We start from the raw sequence: 18,853 nt of genomic DNA, 5'->3' as shown, positions 1-18,853 counted from the left end.
TCACAAACCGCTTTCTGGCATCTGAATACATGGCATGGCCTTTGTCCAACACACGGTTTAGATCTGCTCTGGTAATGAATTCATCCTCGTGTAAGAATGACAGGAAAACCAAACTGTTAGCCATGCATTGCTGATTCCTGTATTTTCCATACTTAGCAGAGGCCTGGCTTCGGGATGCACAGATGCTACTCACTCGTGGACGAGTTTCACTGTTTGTAACCTGTACATGAGACGGTCCTGGAGCTTCTCCATCATGCTGTGTTTGCACAGTTACCTGGGGTTCAGTCTGGATTACCAGCTGTACTTTAGCATCTGGCACACATGCTGAGCAAACACCTCTCTTTACCACATCTGCATAAGACACTGCGGCTGTCTGAGCACTGCTCTGCACTTCTGGACTGGGAATAGTTGTAACAGACACCTTTACCTGCTCACCGGTCTGAGAAACATTTACCTGTTGATGACTTTCACTGTTTGTAACCTGTACATGAGACTGTCCTGGAGCTTCTTTCTGCTTTTGCCATCTAAGCTTCTGGGACTGCGACCTTTGACTTTTTCTTGGCATTTTGTTGAAGTACAAACTGGACCTTATATGTATTTATACACAAATGTAAACAAAAGTCAACCTGTAAACACTGAAAAACTAATGACTTTAATGACTATTAAATCAGAGATTTATCAGAATTGATGTAAAAGGCTGACTTAAATACAAACTCAATATAAAAGTTATTTAAAGTTCTTTGAAAACACTTTGGTCTGTTTTATTGTAACTTTTTCAAAAACTGTATATTACAACTTCTTATATTTTTTTAACCAGACTGGATAACAAATAGGTCTATACTTCTGTAAAGTAATATGCAGAATAAATCTCAACAATCAATCAACAGGCTATGATAAAAAATCTTAGCTTTTAAGTAGACTTTGTGTAAATGTTTCAGATATTTAAAATTTAAAGCAAATATAAGGAGCTGTGATGGTGTGGTGATCAGATGACAGGCGATGGGGATTCTTCAGCTGGATGTTCTGCAGCAGTCAGGAAACAGGAAGTCTGGGTTCACAGGGAAGCCTCTAGATGACAATTGTAACTGAACACTTACACTGAGTGACAAAAAGAGTTTGTCCTTCGATAATAATAGTATAAACTTGTAGTCAAATGTTATAGCCAACGAAACAGACTTGAAAAATGTATTTGAATCAAATTTAATATTTATGTGAATATAGCACTCTGAATATATTACAGAATAGTCAGATTATCTTATTACAAATAAACCTTATAAAAAGGTGTATATTTTATATAATGTATCAAAGTAATTGCACCAGTAAGCCAAACTATCAGTGTTTATTCCAAAGTGTAATGCCAAGTTAAAACTACAAATGTAGGGCTGTATAAGTAGTTTCTACTATAAGTTCTACTGCACTGCAATTCTACTACTGTATATTCAACTTTCTAATTGTTATTTTCCAGCAAAATGAATGGAGAGAAAGTTTAATGACAGGAAAGGAGGAACAGTGAGAGTGGAGATCTCTCAGAATTCTGAATATAGATTGATAAAGTTCTGGTAACTTCAATTGCCAAAAACATGGATTTTTCAAAACTTGGATTTTTCAAAACTTGGATTTTTCAAAACTTGGATTTTTCAAGACTTAGATTTCTGAAGACTGGGATTTCTGAAGACTGGGATTTCTGAAAACTGGGATTTCTGAAGACTTAGATTTCTGAAAACGAGATAGAGTGCTTGGGATAGATTTATACAAGATAGAATGGCTGTCAAATTAGATAGAGCAGTTGGGATAGAGTGATACAAGATAGAATGGCTGTCAAATTAGAGCAGTTGGGATAGAGTGATACAAGATAGAATGGCTGTCAAATTAGATAGAGCAGTTGGGATAGAGTGATACAAGATAGAATGGCTGTCAAATTAGATAGAGTTGGGAGAGTGATAGGATAGACAGAATTGCTTGATAATGATAGAGGGAGAGGGTTTTCTGCAGCAGGTCACCTGTAAGACACAAAAGGACTAGAATTAGTCATATTTCCAATATGCTTGGATTGACCATATTCTTCAGACTATATGGCGCACCTAAAATCCTGTCATTTTCTCAAAAATATACAATGTGCCTAGTGTATTGATTCTGGTTATGCTTACTGACCTCAAACTGGATTTCTGTGGTACACAGCGATCCAAATTCTGTCAAATATTTTAGTAAGACTTTGATAAGCTACAAAGCTGCGCCGCTTGATGTATTGTCAGAGCATTATGGCTACCCTAGTCAGGACCCTCGTAGAGTAATTTGTACGGTGCTTCAACATAACATTACGGTGTGTGTACAAGGACCTGGCACGTGTTAAGAGACATGCTTAAGAAGCAGATTTCAAATTGATCAACCCATGAAGAGTTTGATGGATTTGTGGATGAGGAATGAACTGAAAAAGTGAGTGTATTGTTCTCTATTTTATGTGTTACAACTGAACAGTGTTGAGAGTTGTTGTGAATGACTTGAATAAAGTTTGACTTATCTGACTGTTTGTTTGGCTTAATCTGCCTTAAAAACAGACTTGTTTATTGACATTATGCCTTATAATCTCAAAAATACAGTAAATGTAGGGCTTTAAATACTAAAGAGTTCTACAGTAAATTATTGGACTGAACAGAATGACAATGTTTAACAAATGATGGTGGAACTGTTATAAGGACATTTTTGCGTTCTATTAAAACAATAAACTAAGTCTATAAACTCAAACCAAGACGTGCTGCTACAGTAACTTACTGTAAATATTATATGGTCCAAATAAACCCGCACACTGAGGTTACAGCAGACAGTTTCAGGCCTCCTGCTTTAAACACTTTATATCCATTAAACTCAAAATTATCTATTGACTGGCCAAAAAGAACACAAAACCTTTCTCACATTTGCCTAAAAACATCTTGATGATCAGCAAGAGCTGTGCGGACTGTTACGACCCGGCTCAAGGCCGCAACAAAAAAAAAAGATGAATACCAGGTTGTGGGTGAGAAGAGGCTTTATCTTAAACTGGACAACCAGGTTGGCTAAAAAAAATGGCTGGTGCCACTGAACACAAATAACCGCGAGCAGAAAACAGATGACGGTTGGGCAGCAGGGAAAACACACGGATGAGACATGGTGGATACACAGACGGGCCAGCCAAACTACCAAGACAGAGGACGCGACTTAAATACACACAGGGAAACACAGGGAGATTACACACAGGTGGGGAACACAGCTGGGAATAATCAACAAGACGAGACAGAGGTAAAACTGAACACACTCACATGAGACGCAGACCTTCACAATAAAACAGGAAACGAGAACAAATCCTTAAACATAACATAAAACAAAACACTGACAACATTAAATCATAACAGGACTCACTGTACTAAACTGAATCCTCTAAAGTGAGAGAAATATTTCAGAAAAACACCAGCATTAAAGTCAAACATGGTGCCGTTACTGTGATGGTCCAGAGTTCCTTTACTACTTCAGGACCTACATCAACTCATCAGGTCCTGAGCTTAAGTCTAATCACACTTGGGATTTGCAACAGGAAATTGATCTGAAGCACACAAGCAAGTCCAACTGACTAATCAGAATCTCGACTTTAATGAAATTGAGATCCTTCAAATGATTTCAAAACACTATTTTTGACCTTAATTAAGGCAACTCTGAAATTAAAGTGGACCAAAATCCCCCAGTGATGTAAGTGAGTCATTACTATTTACTATAAATGCTTGATGGTAGTTGTTGCTATCAGGGCTTTCACAGCTGGGTATTAGAGAACAGATAGCTCTGGTTTGGTTTTCTCTGCTTCATACATGAAATCATCACTTTAAAACTGCTTGTATTTGTATTTATCCAGGTCATCCTTATTAGAAGATTTGAAACATGTGACAAAAAACCATAAACAAAATAAATCTGCAAGGAAGAAAGACTTTTCCCAGCACTGTACCTCAGACAAAACCTTTACTTACCAGACTTGAGACGATCAGATCAGCAGTCTAGACAAAGGAAAAAAAACATCAGATCACTGTTTAATGTTTCAGACTGTTGAGCCTCTTCACACACAATCCAATTTACTGTGACATTAAATAACTAGTCAAATCCTCCATTTCTTCATGCCTTTATGAACTCACTGTAGTCTAAAGAGGGCACAATTTAATTGCAGAGTCGCAGATGGCTTTAACATGTTTAATAAAAACATTCGTACTACACAATTGCAAAGAATAGGCACCAATATTTGTTGGCACAAATGCAGGATATACCAAATATTTCGTACACAGAAGCTTTGTGGCTCCAACATTTTCTATCACAAGTCAGTTCTAATAACATGTGAAGAACGACAACTTTTAATCGCATTTCAGATTAAAAATGTTGAATACAAATTAATTATTTAAATCAGAAGCAACAGAAAACCACAACAACAACAGTGGCACACCATTTTTTTAATGAAAATTTCTTAAAAATATTACACTAAAAAGTCATTCCATTGTACTTGTTGCTAACAATATTTATGTGTTTTGCAGTATATCCCTTTTTGGCAACATTTATATTAAATTTTAAAACACTGGCTTTAATATACCTACTCACAACTGTACTTCTCTTACATTTTATCATTGCTTAAGTGTTTAAGCTATCACTTACAGTCACTCAGGCAAAATACTTCTAGTGTTTCGACTTCATGCTAATTCATAAGTGGAATGAAAGAGACAATAAAAATCGATAGCTGTGGTGCTTTTAAGTGTTTAAGGTACCACCTATACTCACCTACAGCACTTTCATAGTTTTGTTTGATACTTAAATCCACAAACATAAGGAGAAATCGAACAACTGCATAAAGATATCTCTGACATTTAACTATGTTTGGACTTGATAAGCCATCAAAAATTAAAATCAGACAAAAATGGGCTATTAAACTTCATTGACATTTTCAGGGGCAGTCAGTGGTCCTGTGTGGGGGCTTTGCTGCTACAGATTCTAAATCCTAACTATTTGTTTTTGCCCATGAGTGAATGGCAAGATGACACAAAAAGCCAAACTACTATAAGTAAATTACTAAACATTACCATTATTGTCTACTTACCAGCAAAGGCAAAACCAAGGATCTGTTCACTCTGTGTAACAAAAGACAAAGAACAAAAATACAGGCTCAGACAACTCCAATCAGCCTTACAGTCAATACTTCATCACTCTCTGTAGTCAAAAAGCTTCTGGAAACTTCTTTGTTTACCACAGCTGGAATACAAACAACAACTCTCCTCTGTTTTCTTTTCCCGCACCCTAATAAAGATTATCATCTTCATAAAGGTAATATGTAGTTTTATCCATTTGCAATAAGCCACACAAGTTTCTTAGTCATGTAATGCTCCAAAATTTAGGTTCGATTACTTAAGAGAGTAGATATCGTAACCAATGATTTGCAACACCTAGCACAGCACACTTTATCAAATGGTGATGTTGTGGAGGTAAGCATCAACGACACAGAGCTCTCAGTTCTCACTCCTCCTTTATTCGTCTTTCACATCAACTGCTCATATCGCGCCACAAAACAGAAGAACACACTTTCTCGTGGTCCACCACAATGTCACAATTTAAAAGTAGGCAACAATCACAAATGATAGCTTGTATGGAATGTTTGTAGGCTTTAACATTTGAGGTGGCCTGAATTCAAATTCTATTAACACAATAAAAACAAACAGTCTATAAACTTACACCAAGATGTGCTGCTACAATAACTTACTGTAAATATTATATGGTCCAACAAAACCAACACACTGAGGTTAGAGCAGACAGTTTCAGGCCACCTACTTAAAATTCATGCCACATCACATGTTCCTTAATCCCCAAAGTTCTCAAATCCCTGTTTCTGTGTGTACTTACCTGGGACAACAGTACATCATAATATCTGGGCACACAGAAACAGGGATTTGAGATCCGTTAACATAAAAGTAAACAATACTGTTTCTACATATTTCAATCACATTTGGGGCATGTTTGATACACAGCCATAAGCACTCCACTAAATCTAGGACGTACTTATAATGACCGATTTAAAGGCCTAATTAAAAATATATATGATCATAATTTCTTTGTAGATCATTTAATCATAAAATACAGAAATGAGTGCTGTGCTATGCTTTTTATTTTTTCCAGTCATCAACAAAATCTTTAATTATAAAAGACTAATTCAAAGAGCAGTTTTCAGACAGTGACTTAATTTAATGAAGGGAAAGAAGCTTTTGAAATCCACAAGGCCCTACTTGAAGACTTAATTGTACCTAAACTGCTGTTCATGAGCTGCTCTAATGTGAAAAAATATGCACTGCTACAATAACCTACCAACCTCTGTAGGTCTGAAAATGTTTACACAGACTTTTCTAGGATTTGATGACTTTTGATGATCACCAATAGCTGTGCTCACTCACAGCACTACACTGAATCTCCTATGATGAGAAACATTTCCCAGCACTGCACCTCAGAAAAACCTTTACTTACCAGACTTGAGACAATCAGATCAGCAGTCTAGAGAAAAGAAACAATTCATCAGATCACTGTTTGATGATTCAGACTGTTGAGCCTCTTCACACACAATCCAATTTACTGTGACACAAATTAACTAGTAAAATCCTCAATTACTTTAAGCTTTTTTAAGTTTACTGTAGTCTAAAGAGGAGATAATTGAACTGCAGGGTCTCACATGGCTATAGCAAGTGTAATAAAAGCATTATTACTACAGAAATGCAAAGAACAGGCACCAATATTTATTGGCACAAGTGCAGGATACACCAAATATTTCCTACACAGAAGCCTTGTGGCTCCAACATTTTCTACAACAGGTCAGTTCTAATAAAGTGTGAAAAACCAAAACTTTTAATGTCCTTTTAGGTTAAAAACATTAAATACAAAGTAATTCTTTAAATCAGAAGCAACAGAAAACCTCATCATGTTTTGGTTAGTCTGATATGAATATGCAAATCCTAAAATACATGTAAATATTGACATGTTACAATAACAGAGGTGCAGAATGCTTTGTGATTAAAATTAAATGTCTTAAAATATTACACTAAAAAGTCCTTTCATTGTACCAGTTGTTAGGAATATTTATGTATGTTGCAATGTCCCTTTTTGGCAACATTTCTATTTAATTTTAAAACACATTATATTCACTAAATAAGTAATAAACTAATTCGACACATTGGCTGTAATTTACCTAACAATGTCCACTCACACCTCTGGTTCTCTTCGTTTTTATTATTGCTTAACTGTTAAAGCTATTACTTATACCGAGTCAGGCAAAATACTTCTACAGTGTTCTGACTTTAATGTAATACATCAGCAGAATTTGACAGACAATATAAATCAATACCTGTGCAGCTCTTAAGTGTTTGAGCAACCACTTATACTGACTCACCTAAAAAACTTTAATTGTTTTGTCTGCTACTTAAATCCACAAACATAAGGGAGAAAATGAACATCTGTATAAAGACATCTGACATTTAACTATGTTTGGATTTAATAAGCCATGAGAAATTTAAATCATACATAAATGGGCTATCAAACTTCAGCAACATTTTCAGGGACAGTCAGAGGCCCTGTGTGGGGGCTTTGCTGCTACAGGTCACAAATCCTGTGTTTTTGCCAATCAGTAAATGGAAACATATCACAAAAAGTCAAACTACTGTATGTAACTCGTCAAATGTGCTACACAATGCCAGGTTCATACTGCTTCAGTTACAATCACTGTTTACTTACCAGCAAAGGCAAAACCAAAGATCTCGTTCACTCTGTGTAACAAAAGACAAAGCACAAAAATACAGAATGAGACAACTCAGATCAGCATCAGAGTCAATACTGCATCACTCTGTGCAGTCCAAAAGATTCAGTACACTTCTTTGTTTACCACAGCTGGAATATAAACAAAAATTCTTCTCTTTTTTTCTACACCTTATTAAAGATTACTGTCTTCATTAAGGTAATATGTGGTTTCATCCATTTGTAATAAGCCACACAAGTTTCTCAGTTATGTGATAGCTCTATTAGTTTGGTTCTATTAGATAACACAGTAGATTTAATAAGCAATGATTTGCTACACCTAGCACTGCACAATTTATTAAATTCTGACATCACAATTTCAAAGCATGAACAATCATAAATTAAAGCTTGGGTGATATATATATATATATATATATACATACATATACATATGCATACACACATACATACACACATACACATATGTGTGTGTGTATATATATATATATACACACACACACATACATACATACATACATACATACATATATACATATATATATTTGTAGGCTTTAACATTTGAGTTGGTCTGCATTCAAATTCTGCTTCCTAAAAATATTATCACCTGCACACAGTATCATTTAGTATCATTTAATATGCTGTTGTTTTAAATATCTACATATCATATTAATAATATTAATGGCGCACTGCTGCATTTTATTTATTTGAAGGTGGCCTTTTTTATATTTCATTAATTTTTCACAAAGTGAGAAGTTAAACAGAGCTGCAGGTGTAGGTTTTATTTTAAAAAAAAAAAACCCTGCACAAACAAGTGTTTGTTAAACAGTTCTTAAAAAATTAATTGTTAAGAGATGTTATTATTCTTATATTATGTGTTTTATCCTCACTCTCTCTCTCCCTTCTGTTAATTAACCCACAACACAGACGCACTGCACAGGCACGTTACTCTTTTTCTCCCGGTGTTCTGGGAAACCATCCTACCGTTGTTTCTGCGCGCACAACACGAAATTCAGTGGCAAACCGTCCTACCTTTGTGAATATTAGCTAGAAAAATACTGGCCGTAACATTCACTGCCAAACCATCCTACCTTTGTGAATGTCACCTACAAGCATACTTAAACAGCTAAAATTTAGTGGCAAATCGTCTTACTTTTGTTAATCTGAGCTAGAAGCATACTTTCATAGCTCCATTTAAGTGGCCTTCAGTCAGAGGCGGTAAAATGTCTCCTTTGAAGCTGACGACCCTGCTGCTTCAGCAGCTAATCAGTGACTCTAAAATGGTGGCTCATTACCTTACAACCTAAAGAATGAGGCCGTTTTAACTGACTGGTTTGTTTAGAGGAGAAAGACAGCTTCCCTAAGAGACTCAGAAACACTAACACACCGAATGAACCAAACAAAACAACACAATAACTGTATTATACAATCAAATGAACCATATTCATTTCACACTGGGCCTATAGGACCGCTAGGCGTTAGCGCTTAGCTTGTTAGGGCTAGCTTACCAAATACTTGTTTAAATACTAAAATCACAACATTTCACTAAAAAAAAGCAGCCATTGTGTTACTTTAATATGACTTATACTTTGACTGGCTTACAAGTCACAAACAACAACTCTGTAAATCACTCAAACAGCTTATAGACATTTAATTTCAGAGAAGAGAAGCAGAGCAGCAATTCTTACCGGCAGGGATTGAGCAGAGAGTGGGCGGAGATGCAGGAGTGAGCCAGCGATGTAAACAAGAGGCATTCACGGGTAGTGGGAAATTACAGTATTACACAAAATTGGCATTGAAAACGTGAAAGATATATATGTAAATTTAAATATTATTATACTAGATTTCTTTGCAACAGAAAACAACTAGCAGAAATTTAATTCTATAAGTTTAATAAATATTTCAAACAGGATTATTTGAATCTGAAATAATGGTTAAAAGTCATAAATAAATATAAGGTCATTATGTTAAAATGTAGTGTATTATGATAAATTTATTTAACTGTCTGGAGTAATAAGAACCGTCTTCTCCTGAACAACAAAACCAAGGGGCTGGTGTTGATGTTCACCTAAGCATCCTCACAGGACAGTAGGAGCTGCAGAGGCTCACCTCACTGCACTGCAGGAATCAGAGGTTCAAGAGATCCTTTAACCCCACTGCCATGAGACTTTTTAACAGTGACTCCTGACATGTTCATTTCACATTTATTTATTTTATTCTAATATGTATTGGTTGTAATCATATGAATTCTGACCTAAATGGACTTGCACCCACTTCTTCACCCCTGCTGCAGTGAGGTAAAGGTGTGGCTGTCTCCAGCAAGACTCTTCAGTGAGGGTTTTAAAGACAATCATCTAAACCAGGGGTCAGCAACATTTAAGACCCAAAGAGCCATTTGGACCCGGTTTGCACGGAAAAGAAAACACTGGGAGCCACAAATACTTTTTGACATCTAAAATGAAGAAAACACTGCACACATTGTTTTTTACCTTTATGCTTTGTATAAACAACTATAGTGTGTTGCATATGAAATCCATGAAATGCTACAAAGTAAATGAAATTTTATTCATGTAATGGACATTTTGAACTCTTAAAAAATAACAAAAAATAAAAGCATCCAGTTGAAGGTCTCTCTTAAAAGAATTAAAAAGCTGAACTTAAATTGTCCATGTATCAAACAAAAACTGATCCTTATATCACCTTTGGGCTTTCGGGGCATATAGAACCTTGACCTGAATTTAAAGAAATAATTGGAAAAAGCACTGTGCTCTTAAAAAATGAATAATAAATATTCGCAAAATATCTACATAAATATTTTATGTGGCCTGCAGTGCTGCTGCAAGAGAGGTGGTCGCATCTGACGTCATCTGCAATCACGCCTAGCCACCATAAAGTCTGTGCTCTCTCTGCTGTTCTGTTATGCGTCGGACTGTGTGCTGTGTGTACATTTCCTAACTGTAGGGGCTAGAACTGTCATTCTTAGACTGTTTTGTTGAGAAGAGATGGGTGAATCTTCAAGTGTTGTTTATATTTAAAATATGAATTATTAAACATATATGACTTAGACAATTGGCTGGCTGGGAAGTCGCGCAGGCCCGGATATGCGACTTGAATGTTCCAGTCCTCACAGAGGATTGGCTGCCTGGGGACTTGGCAGCCGATTTAGTAGGAATGTATAACTTAGCAGGAATATTGGAAAATCAATATTACCAGCTGAAAATAAGTTAACCGCTGGTAAACTTTGCTCAAAAGTATTTGTTGCTCTACTAAGGCAAATTGGCACAAACTTTAGAAAAACAAGGAAGAACAGCACAAAATCAGAAACATACACACACACGCAAACTTAAGAAGAAACATAATACGTTTGCAAAAATACTGTATCAAAGGAGAATTTAGCAGAAATATTGTAACTCAGCAGAAACATAGTAACTTGGCAGAAATAGTACAACATGGCAGAAGTGTTGTAATACAGCAGAAATGTTCATATGTAGCACAAACCTAAAAACTTGGAAGAAATGGTGTAACAGTATAACTTAATATTCAGTAGTATAATAGTAACACATAGTAGAAATGCAACATAGGAGCTGAAATAGTATAATTTAGCAGAAAAGTATTAATTTTAGCAGAAATATTGGAAACACAAAACGGCCAACTGCAAAAAGAGAGGTTTCCTCAGGTTCTTTTAGCTTTATATTTTCAGCTGTATCTATGAGAGTCAAAAAGCCTGGATGTGCTCAGTTTCAATCCACCAATCAGAGCTGCCACTTCTGTCTGCTTCATCAGGCTATGCAGTTGTTCCTGTAAATGCAGCTGCATCACTCACTCACACAGACAGAGACATGGGCTTTCTGTAATGTATTTCAGACATGAAGCATTAACATAACATCTTAGCAAGAAAAATGGGACTTAAGAGAAAGATAAACACATAGCAGAAATACTATGATTTGGTCGAAATACTATAATTAAGCAGAAACACTAGATTTAGTAGAAATACCATGATTTGGTAGAAATACTATAATTAAGCAGAAACCGTAGATTTCGCACAAATCGTATAAAATAGCAGAAATACTATGATTTTGTAGTAATACTATGATTAAGCAGAAATACTATATTGAGCACAAATCCTATAAAAAGCAGAAATACTATGGTTTGGTAGAAATACTATAATTAAGCACAAATACTATATTTAGCACAAATCTATAAAAAGCAGAAATACTATGATTGCGCACAATAGTAATAACTTAAGTAGAAATATTGGAAAAGCAAAATGGACAGCTGAAAGAATGGTGAACATGGTTAGGTTCCATCAAGTGTACTTGTTCAACTGTGAGAAATTCACAGAAATTAAAAAAAAAACAAAAAACAATAATAATAACAGCCAGGAGATACACAAAATTAAAAATATTGACACATATGGAAACACAAATGCACAGAGGGACACACACAGGATCCAAGCCAGTCAACCAGTCTGAATATATTCAATATATATTTGAATCCTACAATGAGATGCTGCCAGGGTCTCTCTCTCTCTCTCTCTCTCTCTCTCTCTCTCTCTCACACACACACACACACACACACACACACACACAGGGAGAGAAAAGCAAGTTTCTAGGTCAGTCAAGCAGCCTGGGAGCTGCTGAATTTGAATCCACCAATCAGAGAGCCTGTGCACTTTTTCCCGCCAAAACAGGTGCAGCCGTTTTTACACACACAGAGCACAGAGACAGGATTTCTGCAGTGAATTTCTCATAGTGAGGATTCCTCTCAAACAAATGGCCATAATTTCCTAACCGTAGGGGCTAGAACGGTCATTCTTACACCGTTTTGTTCAGAAGAGATGGGGGAATCTTAAAGTGTTGACACTTTATCATTAAAATATGAATTATTGAAGATATTTGACTTCTAATGCACCATAACTGAGTAGAGGCAAGCGAAAACTGCCTTGGCTTGCCCTCAAACAACGCTTTCTAACTCTAAATCTATTTGGAGTATTGATATCATTCTTTCACCGTAAGAGACAGCAGGCTTTGGTGAACAATCATGGAAATTTTCAGGTCTCTGTGGAAATCCATTAAAAAGATATGACGAGAGAAAAAAGTGGTTCATTTCCAGAGTTTGAAATCTGAAGAAATCTGAGCGAGGGACAAATTTCCTACCCTCAAACAAGTCTAACTCATTTCAGAACGGTAATAGGTGAGAAAGAAATTCTTGAATTGTGAGCGTCAGGAGTGTCTGAAGATATACCGGGACAAGCCTCATGTCTTAATGTCGCTTTGTTAAGGAGATATGACGATTCGAATATGCCTCTCATTACAGAAATCAAGCGGTGATTTTGAACAAACTCTCCATTGACTTTCTATGGAGAGTTTTCAGAGTTTGTGTTGGTCTGAGGAGATTTGCCAAAATTCTATAAATCTCACAACCATGATAGTGACATTTTCGAAAAGCCAGCAAAAATACCTACGTTTTCATGTATAATTTGTGGAAGTTGAGTGAAAATTGAGCAAGTAGCAAGAAGTTGTTCGGACATGAAGAGAAGACTGCGAAACCTACAGTGGCACACTGGAAGCCAAGTGCATAGCAACCATAACAACGCATGTATTTTCTGAAAAATCACAATTTTGCAACTCAAAACTTTAAGAGGCATAAAAATAAAACGGTAAAAGATTTGAAAAAGCTGATTTATTCCTGAATAGCCCAATAATTTGTGAACATTTTAACGTTTGAATGGTTGTTCTACGTGAAAATATGACAAAGTAGTTAAGTTTCAAAAACAAGCAAGTTTTAGCAGAACTGCGGAAGTTTCCCATTCATTTCAATGGGACAAATTAAAGGAAAAAAACTTAATATTTTAAAAAGTATAACAGTATAAAATACCAAAAGATATAGCGTAAATTAGCAGAAATAGCAGAATAGTTTAAAATTTGAACGGTGAAAATCGGCTGAAAATTGTGGAAGTAGTTAAGTGCCAAAAAGTGTACGGAACGCAACTAGAATAATAATAATAACTAGAAAAATTTGCATTTCCTGCGAAAATGCAGTGTGGATGCTGTAACGCTGAAGCTGTCTGCTAAAATTAGCTGAAAAAGCTGAAAAATAGCAAAAAATTGTAATAACTTTGCAGAAGCATAAGAACTTAGCAAAAATGTAAATACTTAGCAGAACTACAATAATGTAAAGAAAACATAATACTTGGCAGAAATAAAATAACCTAGCAGAACTTAGCAGAAATATTGTAACTTAGCAGAAACATGATAACTTCTCAGAAATACAGGAATTTAGCAAACATGGTACAAGATTACAGAGATACTTTATTTAACCAAAAATACCTAAACATTGCAGAAATTCTGTGATTTAGGACAAATACTACAACATAGCAGAAATGCTGTGATTCAGCAAATATACTATGCTATGGCACAAAAAGAGTGAATTTGCTCAAATACTATGAGTTTGCTCAAATACTATGATTTAGCAATAATACTAAGATTTGGCAGAAATACTATGCTTTGGCACAAATACTATAATTAATTACAAGTACAATAACATAGCAGAACTATCAAGATTTGGCAGAAATAGTATGTTTTAGTAGTAATATGATTTGGTAGAAATACTATAATTACGCAGAAATATTATATTTACCTCAAATTCTATAAAATAGTGGAAATAGTATGATTTAGCACAAATACTGTATTTAGCACAAATACCGAAAAGTAGCAGAAGAACTATAATTTAGCAGAATAGTAATAACTTACACAATTACAAATATGGACACATATTGAAACACACATGCACAGAGGGGCACCCACACACAAGATCCAATTCAGTCAACCAGTCTAAATATATTGAATTTAAATCTTACAATGAGATCGTCCCATAAAAAGGCCTTCTCTCTCTCTCTCTCTCTCTCTCTCTCTCTCTCACTCTCTCTCTGTCACACACACACACACACACACACACATACACACACACACACACAAGATCCAATTCAGTCAACCAGTCTAAATATATTGAATTTGAATCTTACAAAGAGATCATCCCATAAAAAGGCTTTCTCTCTCTCTCTCTCTCTCTCTCTCTCTCTCTCTGTCACACACACACACACACACACACACACACACAACATCCAATTCAGTCAACCAGTCTAAATATATTGAATCTGAATCTTACAAAGAGATCATCCCATAAAAAGGCTTTCTCTCTCTCTCTCTCTCTCTCTCTCTCTCCCTCTCTCTCTCTCTCTGTCACACACACACACACACACACATACACACACACAAGATCCAATTCAGTCAAACAGTCTAAATATATTGAATTTGAATCTTACAATGAAATCATCCCATAAAGAGGCTTTCTCTCTCTCTCTCTCTCTCTCTCTCTCCCTCTCTCTGTCACACACACACACACACACACACACACACGCACACAGGATCCAATTCAGTCAACCAGTCTAAATATATTGAATTTGAATCTTACAATGAGATCGTCCCATAAAAAGGCTTTCTCTCTCTCTCTCTCTCTCCCTCTCTCTCTCTGTCACACACACACACACACACGGACACACAAGATCCAATTCAATCAACCAGTCTAAATATATTTAATTTGAATCTTACAATGAGATCATCCCATAAAGAGGCTTTCTCTCTCTCTCTCTCTCCCTCTCTCTCTCTCTGTCACACACACACACACACACACACACACACACACACACACACAGGGAGAGAGAAGTAAGTTTCTAGCTCAGTCAAGCAGCCTGGGAGCTGCTGAATTTGAATCCACCAATCAGAGAGCCTGTGCACTTTTTCCCGCCAAAACAGGTGCACGCAGCACAGAGAGACACAGGACTTTTGCAGTCTATTTCTCATAATGACGACTCCCCTCAAACAAATGACCATAATTTCCTAACCGTAGGGGCTAGAACGGTCATTCTTACACCGTTTTGTTCAGAAGAGATGGGGGAATCTTAAAGTGTTGACACTTTATCATTAAAATATGAATTATTGAAGATATTTGACTTGTAATGCACCATAACTGAGTAGAGTCAAGCGAAAACTGCCTTGGCTTGCCCTCAAACAACGCTTTCTAACTCTAAATCTATTTGGAGTATCAATATCATTCTTTCACCATAAGAGACAGCAGGCTTTGGTGAACAATCATGGAAATTTTCAGGTCTCTGTGGAAATCCATCAAAAAGATATGACGAGAGAAAAAAGTGCCTCATTTCCAGAGTTTGAAATCTGAAGAAATCTGAGCGAAGGACGAATTTCCTACCCTCAAACAAGTCTAACTCATTTCAGAACGGTAATAGGTGAGAAAGAAATTCTTGAATTGTGAGCGTCAGGAGTGTCTGAAGATATACTGGGACAAGCCTAATGTCTTAACTTTGCTTCGTTAAGGAGATATGACGATTCGAATATGCCTCTCATTACAGAAATCAAGCGGTGATTTTGAACAAACTCTCCATTGACTTTCTATGGAGAGTTTTCAGAGTTTGTGTTGGTCTGAGGAGATTTGCCAAAATTCTATAAATCCCACAACCATGATAGTGACATTTTCGAAAAGCCAGCAAAAATACCTACGTTTTCATGTATAATTTGTGGAAGTTGAGTGAAAATTGAGCAAGTAGCAAGAAGTTGTTCGGACATGAAGAGAAGACTGCGAAACCTACAGTGGCACACTGGAAGCCAAGTGCATAGCAACCATAACAACGCATGTATTTTCTGAAAAATCACAATTTTGCAACTCAAAACTTTAAGAGGCATAAAAATAAAACGGTAAAAGATTTGAAAAAGCTGATTTATTCCTGAATAGCCCAATAATTTGTGAACATTTTATAGTTTGAATGGTTGTTCTACGTGAAAATATGACAAAGTAGTTAAGTTTCAAAAACAAGCAAGTTTTAGCAGAATTGCGGAAGTTTCCCATTCATTTCAATGGGACAAATTAAAGGAAAAAAACTTAATATTTTAAAAAGTATAACAGTATAAAATACCAAAAGATATAGCGTAAATTAGCAGAAATAGCAGAATAGTTTAAAATTTGAACGGTGAAAATCGGCTGAAAATTGTGGAAGTAGTTAAGTGCCAAAAAGTGTACGGAACGCAACTAGAATAATAACTAGAAAAATTTGCATTTCCTGCGAAAATGCAGTGTGGATGCTGTAATGCTGAAGCTGTCTGCTGAAACTAGCAGAAAAAGCTGAAAAGTTGCAGAATTTGTAAAAACTTTGCAGAAGCAAAGGAACTTTGCTAAAATGTAGTGACTTAGCAGAACTGCAATATCTTAGAGGAAACATAATACTTGGCAGAAATACAATAGCATAGCAGAACTTAGCAGAAATATTGTAACTTACCAGAAACACGATAACTTCTCAAAAATACAAGAATTTAGGAGAAATAGTATAAGATAACAGAAAGAATATATTTAGCCAAACATTCTTAAACATTACAGAAATACTATGATTTAGAAAAACAGTACAACATTGCAGAAATGCTGCGATTTACCAGAGATACTGTAATTTACTATTAATATTGAAATTTAAAAAAAAATACTGTGTTTTAGCACAAATATTGTAATTTGACAGAAATACTATCAATCGGCAGAAATACTATGTTTCAGCAGAAATACTCTGGTTTAGCACAAATATTATAACAAAGCAGTAATACAATTATATAGCAGAAATGCTATATTTAGAAAGAAAAATATAATATAGTAGAAATACTATGATTTAGCAGAAATACTATAATCAGCACATATACTGTAACATGACAGAAATTCCTCCACTTAGTAGTAATACTGTAACATAAAACAAATGTTATGATTTGGCACAAAAACCATAATTTGGCAAAATACTATGATTTAGCAGAAATACTATGATTGAGCAGAAGTACTAAGATGTAGTAAAAGTACTTTGATTTAACAGAAATACAATTATGGAGGAGTAATACTTTAAAATGGGAGAAATATTGATACACACACACATACACAGAGCCTAAAGGGAAGAGTATTTGTGCCATGGAGTGTTAACAAGAATCTGAGGTCCATATTAGAAAAGCTGCTAAAATCATAAAAGTTTGCAGAATTGTAATAAATGATCAATATGAATTAGTGGTCTGTGATAGTGTATTAATTTGTAGGGGAAAAAAAACATGTTGCCCAAGGTGTAATTGAACCCACGACCTTTGGGTTGCAGACCTGTGTCATTACCAACTGCGCCACTGGGAAAGAGAATGAACGCCTGGAAAACAGGGTGATGAGCAGTCAGAATTAGATTGCGGTGAGATGCGAAAAACGCTGTTTTTTGGAGTTACAAAACGTCGTGTAACTCAAAAACTAGGTGGACTAGAAGCATAATTCTTGTACTGGGTGAATCAGCGTACTTTCATGTACTTTGACTGTGATTTGCATTGCTCTTTGTACATCTGTCGCTGAGATATGACGAGAGAAGAAAGGGCAGACCTCAGATATGATTGGCTGGCTGGGAAGCCGTGCAGGCCCTGATATGTAAATTTTATATGTATCAGTCCTCACAGAGGATTAGCCGCCTGGGGACCTGGCAGAAATATATACAAATAGTATGATTAAGCATAAATACTACATTTAGTAGAAATACTATGTTTTAGCACAAATACTATAAAATGGCAGAAATACTATAATTAAGCAGAAATACTATATTTGGCAGAAACACTATATTTAGTACAAATCTTATGAAATAGCAGAAATAGTATGATTTAGCAGAAATGCTGTATTTGGCACAAATCTCATAAAATAGCAGAAATAGTATGATTTAGCAGAAATGCTGTATTTAGCACAAATACTGAAAAGCAGCAGAAATGCTATGACTTAGCACAACAGTAATAACTTATAGAAAAATTGGAAAAGCAAAATGGACAGCTGGAAAAATCCTGAACATGCTAAGGGTCCCTCAAATCTAATTGTTAATTGAAAAAAAAATCAGCAAAAAAAAGTATAACAGTCACACAATCACAAATATGGGCACATATGGAAACACACATGTACAGAGAGACACACACAGGACCAAATTCAGTCAACCAGTCTAAATATATTGAAT

At 35.6% G+C, this 18,853-nt stretch overlaps 1 long non-coding RNA gene across 1 annotated transcript; it reads right to left on the bottom strand.

Moving 5' to 3' along the window:
- Window positions 1-1,184: 1,184 nt before the first annotated feature.
- LOC102076008 (uncharacterized) lies at window positions 1,185-7,794 on the bottom strand. Its single transcript, XR_002056497.2, has 3 exons — window positions 7,768-7,794; window positions 3,990-4,016; window positions 1,185-2,000 (listed from the first exon to the last, which is right to left on the bottom strand). It is a non-coding gene; the product is annotated as an uncharacterized LOC102076008 (long non-coding RNA).
- Between the last annotated feature and the right edge of the window lie 11,059 nt (window positions 7,795-18,853).

Source organism: Oreochromis niloticus, linkage group LG18 (genome assembly GCF_001858045.2).
Source record: "Oreochromis niloticus isolate F11D_XX linkage group LG18, O_niloticus_UMD_NMBU, whole genome shotgun sequence".
Lineage (NCBI taxonomy): Eukaryota > Metazoa > Chordata > Actinopteri > Cichliformes > Cichlidae > Oreochromis > Oreochromis niloticus.
The sequence above is the reverse complement of the archived record's forward strand: the minus strand, read 5'-3'. Positions and strand labels throughout refer to the sequence as shown.